This window comes from Neomonachus schauinslandi, chromosome X, assembly GCF_002201575.2.
Source record: "Neomonachus schauinslandi chromosome X, ASM220157v2, whole genome shotgun sequence".
Lineage (NCBI taxonomy): Eukaryota > Metazoa > Chordata > Mammalia > Carnivora > Phocidae > Neomonachus > Neomonachus schauinslandi.
Genome location: NC_058419.1, coordinates 17080524 through 17095800, shown reverse-complemented (window position 1 = coordinate 17095800; position 15277 = coordinate 17080524). Strand labels below are relative to the sequence as shown.

Below are 15277 nucleotides of genomic sequence, written 5' to 3'. Positions count from 1 at the left end.
ATTTACAAGGTTGTGCAAACATCACCACTCCCAAATTCTAGAAAATTTTCATTACCCCAAAAGAAACCCCATACACATTATCAGTCATTCCCCATTCCTCCTTTCTACCAGCTACTGGCAACCACTAATGCATCTTGTGCCTCCGTGGATTTTCCCCTATTGGACTTCATACAGAAGGACATTTACAATATGTGGTCTTTCTCACTGGCTCTTTTCATGCAGCATAATGTTTTCCAGGTACATCGATGTTGTAGAGGTATCAGTACCTCGTTACTTTTTATTGCCCAGTACTATTCCACTGTATGAATGTACCACATTTTATTTGCCCATTTATCAGTTGATGGACATTTGAGTTGTCTCCACCTTTTGGCTATTATGAATAATGCTATGAGCATTTGTGTACAGGCATTTGTGTGGATATTAGTTTTCATTTCTCTTGGATATAGACCTAGGAGTGGAATTACTAGATCTTGTGATAACTCTGTGTTTAACCATTTCAGGAATTGCCAGACTGTATTCCACAGTGGTTGCACCATATTACATTACCACTAACATGGGTAAGTGTTCCTATTTCACCAACACTTGTTATTGTCTGTCTGTCTGTCTGCCTATCTATCTACCTACCTAATATATATCTCCTAGCCATTATAGCCAGACTAGTGGGTATCATTTTATTTTGATTTGCATTTCCCAAATGATTAATGATGCTGAATACCTTTTCATGTGTTTATTAGCCATTCGTGTATCATCTTTTGGGAAGTGTACATTCAAATCTATTGTCCATTTTCTAATTGGGGTATCCTTTTATTGTTGAGTTGTAAGAGTTCCTTATATATTCTGTATGCAAGACATGATCTATGTGATTTGCAAATATTTTCTTCTAATCTATGGGTTGTCTTATCACAAGAGTCAGATGCTTAACCAACTGAGCCACCCAGGCACCCCATAAATTTTTTAACTTTAATGAAATCCAAATTATCTATTTTTTCTTTTGTTGTTCATGCTTTAGGTGTCATATATAAGTGCCTAAATTGGGGCACCTGGCTGGCTCAGTCAATGGAGCATGCAACTCTTGATCTCAGGATTGTGAGTTCAAGCCCCACGTTGGATAGAGAGATTGCTTAAAAATAAAATATTAAAAAAAAAAAAAGAAGTGCCTAAATTGCCCAACCTAGATCATGAAGATTTATACCTATTTTTATTCTAAGAATTTTATAGTTTCAGGTCTTTGAACCATTTTGAATTCATTTTTTGTATATGGTGTAAGGTAAGGGTTTAACTTCATTCTTTTGCATGTGGATATCCAATTGTCCCAGCACATTTTTTTTGAAAAGACTACTCTTTCCCCTTGAATGGTTATGGCACTCTTGTTGAAAATAAATTGACCATAGATGTGACGGCTTATTTATGGACTTTCTATCCTACTCCATTGATCTATATAGACCAGCATTACACTGTCTTGATTAATGTGGTTTAGCAGTAAGTTTTTAAGTCAGGAAGTATAAAGTCTATATTCTCTGTAATTCTGATCCTTCCCATGGCTGCTAAGGTGCTGGTTTTCACTGTGATTGTGGGCTGTTGATTTTCAAGGCTACCACAGAGCTGGGGAGAGAGTATGGGAATAGGGGAAGTTCTAATGACACAAAGTTCACTGTTCTTACCAAGATTAAACCATTTTTCTTGAGGAAATGCTCTCTCAATTTTTGCAAGCTTTTAGTTAATTTCTAGAGTTCTGGAAAAGTTGCTTTTACATTTTTTGGCTAGTATTCATTGCCTTTTCTTTTTTAGAGAGAGAGAGAGAGCAAGAGCGAGTGAGAGGGAGGGGGAGAGAAAGAATCTCAAGCAGGCTCCATGCCCAGCACAGAGCCTGACACAGGCCTTGATCTCATGACCCTGAGGTCATGACTTGAGCCAAAATCAAAAGTCAGACACCCAACCGAATGAGCCACCCAGGCGCCCCCTCATTGCTTTTATGGAGGAGAGGTTTCTCAGAGTTCCTTACTCCCCCATTCTTGACATCAGCTAGATCTGAGCTTTTAGCCTCCACTACTTACTCCTCCTTTGCACCAAAAGTTGTTGGACCAACTCGGGCTGTTTCCTAGGAATTAGGTAGATAACAATATCACATATTATCATGTACACTATAAGCCAGCATAAAACTGTTGGGATTTCCAGGAGATTAGGCTATGTGAGCCAGGATCCTTGTCTTTTTATGTTTTAATGTATCGCTTATCCGTGAAGCACAGTGTTAAAATGGGAATATTTGTCTCCAAATTGCTGCTGGAAAATATATGTGACAAATACCCATCATTCCTGTTATGAGCTAAATGTTTCTGTTTCCTGAAAATGTATATGCTGAAACCCTAATCCCAATGTGATGGTACTTGGAGACAGAGCCTTTGGGAAGTAATTGGGTCATGAAGGTGGAGCCCTGATGAATGGGACTAACGTTCTTATAAGAGGAGACCAGAGAGCTAGATAGTTCTCTTTCTATCAAGTGAGGATACAGCAAGAAGTTGGCCATCTACAACTAAGAAGAGGGCTCTCAACCAGAACCCAACCACGCTGGTATCATGATTTCCAAATTCCAGCCTTTAGAACTGTGAGAAAGAAATGTATGTTGTTTAAGTTACTTTGTCTAGGATAATTTGTTATAGCCAACTAAGGCAATTCTCAAAAGAAATATCAACTTATCCAATGAAGGACATGCTTAGTGCATTGTAAAATAGCCCATTACTAGCCTCTGGTCTATTCAAGAGAAGAAGAGAGTGATCAGGAAGGGTAACCAACAAGTGAGGATTACTTAGAAGATTGTCATAATGCTGTGCATTTCTCTCCCCACTCTCACGATCTTCAGACTAAATTAAAGGGGCTTCAAGGGAACTACTGTGAGCTTGATATGTATTCTCTAGAGTTTGGACAACAGTTGATATGTGTCCTTTGAAGTTCAGAAGCCCCAAGGAGTGGCGATTGAGGTTTACCTAAAATAATAGGTTTAAAGACTGGTTGGAGTTGTCTATGACTGTCGAGCAAAGACAATGGATTGCAGTGGGTGTAGTCTGAACCTCAAGTATTTGGTGGGGCAAAAGTATGGAGTGTTTACCATGGGACAGAAGGGGTCTTAAGGAAGATACCCAGGCTTGAATTTTCTTGAAAGGCACCTGCTGAAGAGGTATGCATGCTAAGACAAAGTGATCCTTACCTTCAGAATCTAGGTGGGGTGTGCAGCCAGCCAGAGTTGGAAGCTGAGGGGAAGAAGAGCAAGCAAAGAATAATGGTATCATTGGCAAAAACTGAGACAATGAGAGAGAAAGCTGGCAGGACAGGGAGAACTTTTAAGTTTGTGTTGAGACATCATTTGTGATATTTAGTATCCTAATGATTATTTCACATCGGTTAAAAGATATCTCTGCAAAATTCTTTGTATATATTTAGTATTTCCAAAATATTTTAGGAGACTTGGCAATATTTTCATTGGGCCTGGGATGCTTCAGTAAAATGAGGAAGAGAAAACCTACATTTTTTTTAAGATTTTATTTTTAGGGGGGCCTGGGTGGCTCACTCAGTTAAGTGTCTGCCTTCAGCTCAGGTCATGATCCCAGGGCCCTGGGATCAAGCCCTGCATCAGGTTCCTGCTCAGCGGAGAGCCTGCTTCTCCCTCTTCCTCTGCCTGCCACTCCCCCTGCTTGTTCTTTCTCTCTCTATCTCTGTCAAATAAATAAATAAAATCTTAGAAAAAAAGATTTTATTTTTAAGTAATCTCTACTCCCAACATGGGGCTCAAACTTACAACCCCAAAATCAAGAGTTGCATGCTCTACTGACTGAGCTGACAGGCACCCCTAGAAAGCCTAAATTCTAATACCAGTTCCATCATTAAGTTATATGGGACGTTAGCCACTTTGTGCCTCAGTTTCCTTGCTATAAAATGCAGATAATAGCTTCTCTCCTCATCTCATATGGTTACCTGATGATGAAAGAGAATACAGAACAATTTATGTTAAATTTCTTTGACAAGGATAAGTGCAAGATTTATTCCAAATCTATTTCTCATAATTAGTACATACCAGTAATCTAGCAAAGATAGGGCAGGAGACAATGAAGCTCCAGTTTGTATTCCAAGACAGAAATCTAGCAGGATAGATAATTATCTATCATATCAATAATTATAATGAAACGACCAATGTAAGTTATGACCAGTGCTCACCTGGAACAACGTGCTCCCTGAGGGCGGGGATTTGGGAACTGCAGAACTTCTGCTCTGAACATTAAGAAATGACAGGACCTAAGGGGTAGAGATGATGCATCTTATAACATTGGATAAGTTAAAACCAAAGTGTAACAATGTCCCTCATTTCTCACTTCAAAGTATAGAATGAAACTCAAGGGTTTACTGGACTCTGCTAAAAGAATCTCATCTCCAGCCAGAGGAAGCAGCTCCCCACCCCCCACCACCCCCCATCCCAAATGCAAAGTCATTATAGAAGATACCAAAAGACTTGCAGGAATTTGTTAGTTTATATGTTACCAGAAACTTGGGATGCTGCAGTAAGGATGTTGGAGTTTGCCCATATGTCTGCTAGCTAGAGCATCAGGATATACTTCTATTATCTTACTTATCTGATTAGCACAAATCTAGACTAAATGCTGAAACCCTAGAAATCTCCCAGCATGATGCAAAAGAAGGAATTCAAGGACTTAGCCAGAGAAATATACTAGTGTAAATTTATCGTGAGCGACTTGCCTGCTCATCCCCTAATTACATCCTCTGAAAGGCCAGATGACTATCTCTTCACTAAAAACTTGAGGTAAGGGTGCCTGGGTGGCTGAGTTGGTTAAGCGACTGCCTTCGGCTCAGGTCATGATCCTGGAGTCCCGGGATCGAGTCCCGCATTGGGCTCCCTGCTCGGCAGGGAGTCTGCTTCTCCCTCTGACCCTCCCCCCTCTCATGTGCTCTCTCTCATTCTCTCTCTCAAAATAAATAAATAAAATCTTTAAAAAAAAAAAAATTGAGACAAATTACTGAGTTAAGCCCAAATATCTTTTTGTTTTGTTGAAAAGAATGTGAAACTTTTGGAAGGGTTAGAATAACACAATAAATACTCATATACCCTTGAACCAAATACATCTATTGTTAACAGTTTACCTTATTTGCTTTAGCATTTGTGTGGGGCTCTTTAGATACGTGTGTGTGTGTGTGTGTGTGTATGCACATAATATTTTCTGGAATTTTTCAAAATAGGTTGCATACATCCTGGCCCTTTACCCCTAAATACTTCATGGTGTATTTTCTTAGAACAGAAATATTCTCTTAGGTAACCACAGTACAGGTATGAACTTCACTGAGTTTAACATGAATACAGGGGCCCCGGCGGCTACCCACACTGAGGTGAGTGTGCAGGAATCGCCCCGTGCAGCCCACCGCAGCCCAGGATGCTGGGAGAAGCGGGCGAGGTGCTGGAGAACATGCCCGTCAGTTCCGTCAGCCGACGCACTGCACGAGTTTTTACTGCATGCCGCAGGATGACCCGCCCGGGCAGCCTTACCGTCTGGTCCCATCCTGAGAGCCACGGGCTTCTGGCCAGAGGTCCAGTGCCTACCCTCTTGGCATCCGCCGAGCCTGACCCCACCCGGCCCAGCTGCCGAGGCACTGGGACCACAGCGCTCAGCGCGCAGGCGCACGCATCCATGCGGACGTGCGGAGCCGAGCCGTGGCTGCGTGCTTCCGGCTGCCGCGCTTCTACGAGCAGTACCAGAAGGCCTTGCAGCAGGCGGCCAGTGCCATGCTCACCGTCCTGCCACAGGCCGTGGCCTTTGTGTCCCAGGACGTCATCCGTCAATTCATGGAGATGGGGCCCAAGGTGCTGGCCATGCAGACCATCGACCCCATGTCCTTTGCTGTGCACCATGAGGCCCTGCTCTCCATCTACACGCAGACGCAGGCCAGCTCCGCTTCCCAGGGCTCTGTCTCTGTTGCCAAAGTACTGCTCCACCTGGCCACTGCCAACAGCTTCCGGATGGTCATGAGTGGGGTCCACAGCAAGGCTGCGAGTGACTGGTGGCTGATGGGGCTGGGTGGAGAGGACCTTACCGCCATCATCATCGTGGCTCACTGCGACGCCTTCAGAGTAGCCTTTTGGCTGTCGCATGGCATGGACTCCAACGAGAGCGGCATCTCCGTACTGCTAGGGCTCACCCGCCCCTTCTCCCGGCTCTACCCCACCTGTGCACCCACGCAGTGTACAACCTTCTGTTCTTTGCTTCTGGAAGGGCAAGTTCAACTACCAGGGGACCAAGCACTGATTGGAAGACAACGTGAACCACACAGATTCCAGCATATTCAGTACAATGTGGCCTTTGTCCTCTGACACCGTGGTCCAGGTGGACAGCCTATATCTTCACACGTCCTAGCCACCTTGCAAGGAGACGCTGCAGCATGCCTTCCTGCCCGAGCTGGAGACAGTGGCCGTCAGGTCCCGGAGCTGCAGGAACCCGTGGTGCACAGGATCAACCCCGCTGAGGACATCCTGGCCTGGGAGCATGGGCGCTGCACCATTCTCTGGCTGGCTGCCTTCACCCTGGCCCACCTGGAGAGCCCCCGTGACACCCAGTGCAGCAGCAGCATGGACGTAAGGTCTCTGGTCAATTCTAAAACTCTGACCGGCAACTTGAGGCTCATCGCAGAAGCCCTGACCCGAGTCATTTACAACCTGACCGCGAAGGGAACCCCTGAGACATGCCAGTCTTCCTGGAGCAGATGATCCAGCAGGAACAGCTGGACTTGGCGATGGGCTGGCCCACCAGCCAGCCTCAGGCCACCCAGCTGGTGGACAAATCCTGCACGTTCCTCGCCATGCCGGAACACTAGCTAAGTCACTACTTGAAGGAGGGGAAGCAGCACCACATCAAAGCCGATACACAGGACCCCAAGTTTGTCTTCCATGACCAGCTGAAGCAGGTGATGAGTGCCTACAGGGTCAAGCCAGCCATTTTCTACATGCTCCTGGCCATCTGCATTGGTGCCTACCTCAGGCTGGCCTACATGGCAGTCCAAGTGAGCAGGCGGGAGCTCAGGTGGGAGGCAAGGCCTCTGTGGGAGGGTCAACCTGGCCAGGTGAGTCCTCGGCATCCCCTAGCCCACCCCCGTCCTGCCTAGAAGCAGGTGACCCCACAGGTGGGCCCTCAGGCCTTCCTTGAGGCAAGGTTTGCCCCTGACCTCACTCAAACCATCCTGCTGCCCCCAGCACTTCGACCTCCTGTACAAAACAGTTCAGGGACTGCTCCCGAAGACCAAGATGCAGTGACGTGGCCACCCACCAGTGCGGGGAGCTTTCCACCTGCCACCCCTCTCTGCTCCACATGGCAGGAAGGCAGGGCTTCACCCCTTACTGAGAGGCCCCAGCCGGGAATTACAGAGCTTTTCTGTGTTGTTCCTGAGGACTTGGGGGAATCTTTCTCCTTTTTGTCCTTTGAACTCTCTTGGAGGAGCATTTAGGTGGAAGTCCCAGGGCCAGGCCATGGACTTGGGAACAAGCCTGCCAGTGAGCCCTCAGTCCTGGAGGTGACCCCATGGTCCTCGGGGCTTGTGAGCAGAGATGACAGAGGAAATATGCAGCCTCAGTGTCCCTGCTCCGGCCCGCGATGCTGACCAGGGACTCCCAGCTCTGTGTCTGTCCTCCACCCTACCCCAGTCGCCCTCTGGTGACTGGGGTACTCTCTCCTCTTGTCTGAAGGAGGGCAGGGCCAGCCTCTGGGTCCCCAGTTCTGGCCCCTTCCTCAGAAGCCTTGTGTCCCCCCCCACCATCTTGGTCAGGGCTGAGGATAGGCAGCTCAGGGTGCAGCCTTGGATGCGTCTCCCCCAAGCCCCCATGGACGGCTGGTGCCCTGACCACCCAGTGGCCTCCCTGTCAGGCTCCTTGCACTACGCGCCCTCCCCTGTGCTTCTCACTGCCTCTGCCCTCCTGCCACACCCCAGGGAGCTTGGGCCTGTCCCCCCTGGGGTCCTGGGTGCCTTCAGAGTCCCTGGGGCAGGAGGCAGCCCTAGAGGAGGCCCCCTGGTTCCTCCGCCTCTTACCTCGGGCTCTCTGGGCCTCAGTTTCCTCACTTGTAGAAAAGAGGATGTGTTCTGGGGCAGCTGGTGCTTCTGGGTCCTGGGAGGGCGTCCAGACTGGGGGTGGAGCAAGAGCGTTTTCTGGAGGAGATGCAACCAGCCAGGGGCCGTCAGGGCTGCCCTTCCCAGGACCTGGGACCTGAGAGGAGGGTCAGGGCCTGAACCCCACAAATGAGGTGCCTCTGAAGGGAGGGGTCTGGGGAGGAGACCTCGAGGCCCTCTGAGACTGACCTCAGGGAGACCCAGGTGTTTCTTCCAGGTGTACCGATTCACTAGCAGTATAATCAGTTAGGTGTTTTGTGCTGGGAGGAGGGTCAGGATGAGGGATGAGGCGCTCAGGCACCTGCCTCATCTGCCCCCAGGGAGGTCTTGCCATCTTCTGGTCTGCCGCCCAGCCAGCCACTCCCTACTCAGAAGCCAGCTCTCCAACTGCCGGAAGGGACGGGCTCCTGGAGGACTGCATCTCTGCCTCCACCTTGGGCCTTCTGCCTTTGCCAAGCCAGACTCCCTGGCAGGGCTGCCGTCCCAGCCTTCCAGGCCCCAGATGTGGGCCAAGCCCGGCCCAGGGAGGGGCAGGCATGCAGGCCACTGGTTCTTTCTTGCCTCTCCCCCCCTTCTGTGCCCCACTGGGTGGCCTGTCTCCCCCAGAGACTGTTTACTGAGTGCCCAGCCAGACCAATCACCTCTGGGGTGCTGGACACAGGGACCAGCATTAGCTCATCCTTCCCCCTTCATCCTTCCCCAAGGCAGGTTGTCAGGACCGCTGACTGTTGAGAGCTCAGGCTGGTTGTGGGGCACAGTTGGATGATCAGAAAATAGAGCCATATCGAATAATCAAAAAAAAAAAAATGTAACATGAATACAGAGCTTTGATCTAATCTAACTTCCATAGTTTAATTTTGTCCATTGACCAATAATGCCCTGTCTAGCACATCTTTACCCTTGAGCCCAGGATCCAGTCTAGAATCACATATTGCATTTAGTTGTCACGTCTCTCTAGTCTCCCCTAGTCTGAAACATGCACAGTCTTTCTTCTCTGACAGTGAGATTTTTGATGAATACAGTCCTTCCTTTTGTTTTAATGCTCCTCATTTGCAGTTTGTCTAATATTTCCTCATGTTTAGATTCATATTATTATAATATGATGCTGTGTCCTTCTCAGAGCATAATATTGAGAGGCACAGGATGTCTGTCCGCCCCCCATGGATGATGTAAATTTTGATCAGCCAATCAAGTTGTTTTCTGGGTTTTCCACTTTACAATTACTGTTTTTTCTCTAGCAACTACTAAGCAGTCTGTGGAGAGACATTTTAAGAACAGTGCAAATATTCTGATCCTCATCACAATTTCCCCCTTTTTTTAGCATCAGTTGATGATTTCCTGCCTAAACCAGTCTTTACTATGATAGTTGGAAAATGATGATTCTTCCAACTCCAGCGCTCCCTCCGCATTTGATACTCAAGCCCTCTTATCTTTTAAAACAGCCTTATTAGCTGTTCTCTCTAGGTGAGGATGCTAGGTGACATATTGCGGTCAAAATGAGCTTGCTAATCTCAATGGGGATAATTAAGGGCCTGGGCTAGCAAAGGCTAGATGGGGGCACTGACCCAACATAGACACAGTTGGGGTGACTACTAGAATCCATAGCAGGACCTGTACAGTAACTAGAAATTATAATTCACAAGGATCTTTGGCATTATATAATTGAGCAGGAGCCCTAGGACACAAATGGATGGGCAGCCCATGAGATCCTTCTATAACTGACAAAACTCCTGGTTTAAGTGAATGGAAACCTGACTTGATCTACCACAATAATGAGTCATAACTTTCACTGAATTACCAGATCCAAGTTGATTTATAAATTTAGGATCCCATACATGAAAGGAGGCCAGATACCCTTAAGGAAGAACACCCGAAGTATGTATGCATTTTTCTCCTAGCTTCCCCCCCAGTGAACCTGCAGCCATTTTCCCTGGTGAAAAGGAAATACCCCGAATTTTGAAGAATAGTAAATCCTAGTTCTGAGTTAAACACTAATTTCTGATCAGCCAGGACACTATAGCTACCAGTTATAGCCTTAGGATAGGGATTGACAAGATAAAAGTGCAGTTTTTGACCCTTGTTGGTCTCGCCATAGGCCCATTGAAACCGCCAAACCCAATCCAGCAGAAATATCCTCAGTTCCTGAGGATATAAATGACATGCATATCCTAAGTAAACAACAGAATTCCCACCTGGGCTCCTTGAGCCACAGAGGCAAGGCTTTTAAGACTATTACAGAAGAAAGGGCCAAGTAGAAACTCCTGGAGTTCCAGTTCCCTAATAAGAAAGCAATACTGCCTCCCTGGTAGATAGAATTGCAGAGATAAATGTTACCATCAATGACTTGAAAGATGTAGGAGTGATGACTTAATTCATATTTGGCTACTTTAAAAGGCAGGTGGGTCTCAAAGTGATCTTAGATTATCATTAATTGTATGTCAACTCTAATTGTGGCTAGTGTTCCAAATATGATCTTATAAACACTTGGTGAGTAGCGTTGATCTAATGGACACATTTTCTCTATATGTCCATCAGGATGGGGCTTGGGTGAGATGAGTGAAGCACTCACCTCAGACACAAAATTTAAGGGAATGTCAAAGCACTCAGTAACCAAGATAAATAATATTTTAATGCAATGTTTTATAGAACTAAAATTGATGCAAAAAACCCATGATATACAAAACAGCAAAATTTTAAATAGAGACAAAACTAGCAATAAACAGAGAACACCAGAAGCAGAACACCACTGTCTTGCCCCAGTGTATGTCAACTCTTCAGCCATGTGCTACTAATTTGCAGGGAATATTGATCATCTCATCATCCCATGAGACATCATTATGCTAGTCTACCATCGATGACATCATGTTGACTGAATCTGGAGAGCAAAAATTAACAGGTACCCCAGATGCTAGGAAATGGTGATAATTCTCCAGAAAATACAAGGGCCTGCTGACACCTCAGTAAAATTGGTGGGGGGAGCAGGTATGTCCAGTGACCTTGGACATACTGGATGTCTCTCCCACTGTGAATGAAAAGTTGTTACATCATGGAGCCCCTCCTATTTAGTGGACTTCAATGGATGCTGGAGGTAACATATGTCACATTTGATTGGTTGCTTCTTTCCATGTACTGGCCTACAAAGCTGTAACCCTCCATCTTTGAGAAGGCCCAGAGCAACAGGTGGTGTTCCATCTGGTCCACGCTGTAGTGGGAGTGGTTCCACCGCCTGGCCCTTATCATCCAATAAATGCAGTGGTACCAAAAACATTTCTGGCAGGTTGGGATTTTATGACAACATGTGGAAAGTCCATTCCAGTGAATCACAGCAAGACGTCCCTGGAGCTCTGGAATAAACCTATGTTCTTTTAAGGAAGTAACTTTTCTCCTTTAAAACCATTACCTGTCTTGCTTCTAGTTTTTGATCGAGATTGAATTTCTAACATATATCTTCAAGCGACCACATAATCCAAACTGCCTATCATAAATTGCATGCAGAGAACTGCCTAGCTATAAATTTAGGTGTGCCCTGAAGCATTTCATCTTCAGTGGAAGCTCTGTGTTTGGAATGTGGCTTGAACAGATCTTGCAGATTAAAGTCCTAGCACACCTATCCCTATCATAGAGCTGTTGTTCCAGTGACTCACACCCATAACCTCATAGAGGGTTCAAGGCTTGTTTACAACTGGCTCTGCATAATATGCCTGCAACAGGCAGAAGTGAATTGTTCCAGCATTATAGCCCTGAGGGGTATCTCTGAGGGACAATGGAGAAGTAAAATCCTCCAGGGGGCAGAACTTCAGGGAGTACTTCTGGTCCACTTTGCTTGCTTGGCCTTTAGGCCAGGATCCATACTTGGACTTGGCAAGCTTTTTTTCTAAAGGTGCAGATAGTAAGTATTTTCCGCTTTGTAGGCCACATACGATCTCTGTGGCAACTGCTCAACACCACCCTTGCAGTCAAAAACGGCCATAAGTAGGATGTAAATATATGGATCTGGTTGTGTTCCAATAAAACTTTATTCAGAAAACCAGGTAACAGACTAGAGTTTGCCATCCTCTCATCTCTACCAATTCATTGGCAAAGGTTAATGGTTTGGTCAGACGGTTATGGATCTGGAAGTGAAAGTAGAGGATTGGTAACAAGTTTAACCTCTTGATTTGGGGTCCCCAGAACCCTAAGTGGCCTGAAGATAGAACAATACAATATTATATAATAGTGGCTTCCTTAAGAGTCTTATGTGTTTTATATGTTGCACTTAAAAATATTACTCTGAGAGGCGTCCATAAACTTTACCAGACTACCAAAGCCTCTGAAAGATGAAAATGTGAAGAACTACTTAAAATGGAGGTAGACAGTGAGAAATTGCATGTCCCAAGTAGAATGCATCCCAAAAGGCCCTAGTCTCCATTGCAGAAGAATGGTACCAGCAGCGTCAGGGAGAGCAAATCCAGAAATAGTTTCTTTTCTACTGAGGGAAATTGTCACCCCATCCATAGTGGAAGGGGTTTAGGGCAATCAACCTGCCATAAGGTTATGGCTAGTCACCTCAAAGTACAGTACTTTATGAGGGGCTCAGAATTTGTTGCTTCTACTGATAAGTTGCGTTGAAGTCCATGAGATTCCTGGGTTTCATGTACATCATCACAGAAGCAGCAGGTCTCAGATTGTTGGAAAGGCTTACTGATGATTCAGTTACAATACCACTTGGGAAATTAACACCTTGCATGGTTGGGATGATGTGCTACAGGATGTGAAACCACTCTGAACCAACTAACAGCACATAGACAATGCTGTTTTTCTCATTGTCAGAGTACATGAGTCTGGGGTCCAGGGCCCGGGAAAGGTTACTGGCACCTTCTGGGTTCATTAAACCTAGCCGACAAAACCTTTGTTTCCCATACTTGAAACTAAAATTTGAAGACAGCAGTACCTATGGTAGACCCTGCCAGTAATGATAACTTTGTCAGCATCAAAAACCCTGGCATCAGGTCACCAGATAATGGAAGAGTATGGACAAGACCACTTGAGAGCTGAGTATAAATAAGATTGTGTTCTCGGGGATTCCAAGAAATAACTGGGAGGGGGCTGATATAGAGGAGAACTGGAGATTCCACAAGACTTGATGGAAGCAAATTGAGAGAAATGCTGTGTGTGACTTATTCTGACCACACTGTGATTATTTAGACATAATAATGGCGGTTTTCTCCATGAAATCTGTGATTTTATAGTCATACAACTAAAAGAATCATGAATTAACCATGACTTATGTTTTACAATTTATATAGCTATTTTCATCTATTTTTGACAGTTTTACTTCTTTTAACTGTTAACATCTTTTGTGTGTCTGAGAAGATAGATGTGTGCTCCTTTATCCATATTGTACCCACCTTTACCTTTAAGATAAGAAACAACCTCAGTCTTCCTCCTATGTATCTCTTTTACTCAACTCAACTCAGTTCTGACACTATCTACCTGGAGATAGCATCAGATCCCACAGGTTAAAGGCTCAGTCCCACAAGACTGCTCCTACCCTACTTCAGATGCCAACAGCAAGCCCAGATTGTCACCTGTGCGTTGATCCACCCACTATAAATAAGATTTTCCCACAACCCCCTTCTTGGGTTCAATTAATTTGCTAGTGCGGCTCACAGAACTCAGGAACCCAGTTTACTTACTGTTTACCAGTTTATTATAAAGGGATATGATAAAGGATACAGATGAACAGCCAGATAAAAACATACATAAGGCAGTGTCGGAAGGGTCCCAAGCACAGGAGCTCCTGTCCCTATGTAGTTGGGGTGGGTCACCCTCCTGGTGGGTGGGTGTGTTCATCAACCTGGAGGCTCTCTGAACCTCCTACTTTTGAGATTTTAGGGAGGCTTCCTCATGTAGGCATGACTAGTCATCAACTCCATTTTCAGCCCCTCTCCCCTCTCTGGAGGATGAGGAGAGGGGTGGAAAATTCCAAGCTTCTAATCATGGCTTGGTGACCAGCCCCCATCCAAGAGCCCACCAAGAATCACCTCATTTAAACAAAAAGATACTCCTATCACTCAGGAAATCTCAAGAGATTTAGGAAGTCTGTGTCAGGAGCTGGGGTCAAAGACTAGGTCAAAGACCAAATATTAGAACAAAAGATGTTCCTAGCGCTCTTATCACTAAGGAAATTACAAGGGTTTTAGGAGCCCTGTGCCAGGAACTGGGGACAGAGACCAATATATATTTTATCTATTACCCTGCAATGAGCAGGTTACTCCAGCCTGGTGTGGTCTTGGGTAACACAGATTATAATACAGTTTTATGCTGAGTTATACATATTCTCATAGTGTTCACTCTAACAAGATTCTTAGCTCCTTGAGGACAGGGTCTATGTCTTATATCAGTGCTACTCATTTTCTTTAAATTTTATTTATTTGAGAGACTATGGACTCTGAGAAACAAACAGGGTTTTAGAGGGGAGGGGGGAAGGGGGGATTGGTTAGCCCGGTGATGGGTATTAAGGAGGGCACATACTGCATGGAGCACCGGGTGTTATATGAAAACAATGGATCGTGGATCACCACATCAAAAACCAGTGATGTATTGTATGGTGACTAACATAACATAATAAAATTTTTTTAAAAATTTATTTATTTATTTGACAGAGAGAAACACAGCGAGAGAGGGAACACAAGCGGGGGATGGGGGAGGGAGAAGCAGGCTTCCCGCTGAGCAGGGAGCCCGATGCAGGGCTCGACCCCAGCACCCTGGGATCACGACCTGAGCCGAGGGCAGATGCTTAACGACTGAGCCACCCAGGCACCCCTAGCAGTGCTACTCAAAGTGTAGTCTGTGGACTATTTGTTACCAGTCCATAGCTAGATAAATTCAGGAATTAAGATTAAGCATTTAAAAATGTTAAAGAAATTTGACAAGGTAAAATGCCTTGGTGATTTTTAAAAATATTCTTCTAATAGTTAATTCTTACTGTATTTTATAAAAGTATTGGATCACTATGAATTGGAAATTTTTAGAAAAGAGCTTCACAGTTTGAGAAGCACTATTTTTTATACAACTTTTACTCTTTCTTATATATGAAACCTTTGAGTTTCATTTTGAGGTCAGTCTTTACATTGTAATTAGAGAG

At 45.3% G+C, this 15277-nt stretch overlaps 1 pseudogene; it reads left to right on the top strand.

Moving 5' to 3' along the window:
• Window positions 1-226: 226 nt before the first annotated feature.
• Window positions 227-7303, top strand: LOC110575433 (annotated as a pseudogene).
• The last annotated feature ends 7974 nt before the right edge of the window (window positions 7304-15277 follow it).